Source organism: Rattus norvegicus, chromosome 12 (genome assembly GCF_021556685.1).
Source record: "Rattus norvegicus strain SHRSP/BbbUtx chromosome 12, alternate assembly SHRSP_T2T, whole genome shotgun sequence".
Lineage (NCBI taxonomy): Eukaryota > Metazoa > Chordata > Mammalia > Rodentia > Muridae > Rattus > Rattus norvegicus.
The window spans coordinates 29,070,505-29,073,102 of NC_141545.1; positions in this window are offsets into that span (position 1 = coordinate 29,070,505).

Below are 2,598 nucleotides of genomic sequence, written 5' to 3' on the forward strand. Positions count from 1 at the left end.
CCGACTTTAATGAAGGCATTTTCTCAATTGGAGTTCCCTCCCCTATTATGATGTTAAGCTATTATTCAACTCTAAGTTGAATTAACATAAAATTAGCAAGCACAGCTGGCAAAATCACCCCAAGGGAGGAATGATTTACTTTAGGGAAGACCTGAGTAATCCAGCAGTGAAGCATGGGAGGTAGGAGCAGGAAGCTCGGGAGTTCAAGGTCATCTTCATCTGCATAGTCAGGAGCCAGACAGAGCTACATGGCACCCCATTTCAAATATGAGGGGGGAAAATGTACCTCAGTTGGTAGAGTGCTACCCTAGCACAGAGGAAGCCTTGGATTTTGATCCCCAAATCCCATAATCTGGTCATGGTAATTTAAGCCTGCATTGCTCATGGACAGGAGGTGGCAGAGGACAAGGGTCAGAAGTTCAAGGTTATCCTCAGCTACACAGTTCGAGGCTAGCCCGAGTTTCATAAGAGCCTATCTTTAAAAATTACTTGAAGCTGGGCAGTACCCACACCTTTAATCCCCAGCACTCAAGAGGCAGAGGCAGGCTGATGTTGAGTTCAGGGCCAGCCTGGTCTACAGAGTGAGTTCTAAGACAAACATGGCTACACAGAGAAACCCTGTCTTGAAACCAAAACAAGAAGAAGGAAGGCACAAAGGAAAGGAGGAAGGAGCTATCCCACAGAGCTCAAGTTGCCAGGCAAGTGATACAGGCCCCTCAGCCTGTGGTGGACTGTGATCACATTAAGACTAAGACTTAGGGGTTGGGGATTTAGCTCAGTGGTAGAGCGCTTGCCTAGCAAGCACAAGGCCCTGGGTTCGGTCCCCAGCTCCGAAAAAAAAAAAAAAAAAAAAGAAAAGAAGAAAAAAAAAAAAAAAAAAAAGACTAAGACTTAAAGCCATGCTGGAGAGATGGCTCAGCGGTTAAGAGCACTGTCTGTTCTTCCAGAGGTCATGAGTTAAAATTCCCAGCAACCACATGGTGGCTCACAACCATTTATAATGAGATCTGGTGCCTCTTCTGGCCCACAAGCATACATGCAGGCAGAACGCTGTGTGATATGATGGATACATAATAAATATTTTTTTTAAAAAAAGAAAAAAATGGGGTTGGGGATTTGGCTCAGTGGCAGAGCGCTTGCCTAGGAAGCGCAAGGCCCTGGGTTCGGTCCCCAGCTCCAAAAAAAAGAACCAAAAAAAAAAAAAAGAAAGAAAAGAAAAAACTTGAAACCACATTTGTTTGGTTTTTTTTTCCCCGGAGCTGGGGACTGAACTCAGGGCCTTGCGCTTGCTAGGCAAGTGCTCTACCGCTGAACTAAATCCCCAACCCCTTAAAACCACATTTGTGTAGATGAGTGGTCCTTGCACTCCATTCTGTCAGAAACTACATGAGACAGGCACTTGAGATCACTAGCTTTTAGAATCATGGGTTTTGAAAGAAATTTTTAAAGATTATTTTGTATATACAGGTGTTCTGCCTGCACATACACCTGTGTGCGTGCTTTGTATGAAACGCTGAAAGACCCACCCCATGAGTCTTAACTCAGAGCTGCAACAGGCTTGAAGGAACCCAGGCACGCCCAGATACCTAGGGCCGAGTCACCGTTAAAACTAACAGACCATAAAAGGAAAGGAATACAGAACAGACTAGGAGTACCAGATCTGACTCACAGGCCACCTGGCAGGAAGGGATAAACCCCTAGCCCCCCGACATTCAGGACGTCCCAGCCCGCACGTACTCTCTTACCATGTTACAACCTCATTCGAATATGATTCAAACCTGCCAATGTGTGTAGCTATACCTTATTACCTCATCATGTGAAATAACCAATCATATGTGAACATGTCTATATGCCTCGTTTAAATCCACCAATACCCGTAACTATGCATCTGCTTCTGTATGCCCGCTTCTGCTTCCCCAAACCCTATAAAAGCCCCATGCTGGAGCTGCTGGGCGCATAAGTCCTCCGAAGAGACTGTGTGCCCGCAGGTACCTGTGTTTTCCAATAAACCCTCTTGCTGATTGCATCCGAGTGGACTCGGCTCGGTCATTGGGAGCTTGGGGTCTCCTCCTGAGGAAAAGGTCCTCTCCGGAGGTCTTTCAACGCTAGACAAGGGCATCGGATGGTTACAGGCAGAACCACCATGTGGGTGCTAGGAACTGATACGGGGTCCTTTGCAATAGTAGCCAGTGCTCCTAATTGCTGAGCTGTGGGATGATGTCATTACACAGGTGAAGGAAGGTACAAGATAGAATGAGGCCTGTCACTGGATGAGAAGGAAGGATGGGCAGGAGAAAAGTTTTAAAGAGAGGAGGAGACTGGAACAAGGAAGGAGAGAAGCATCGGAGAACATGAAGGCGGGTGTTAAGATTCCTCTCTGTACATTTACAGGTTGTTATGAATATTCTTAAGGGATGAATGTGTACAGGGCTTTGTGTGTCTAGATGAACAAATTATATATTGTCAGTTGGATCAGAGGTTATTGTGTTGTGTGTTCTTTCATGTGGCGATGTAAGTTCAAAAGAGTATGTGGTGGCTGGAGACACTAGGCCGCCACAGAATTGGGATGTATATTTCTGGCATGGTGGCAACCTGCCT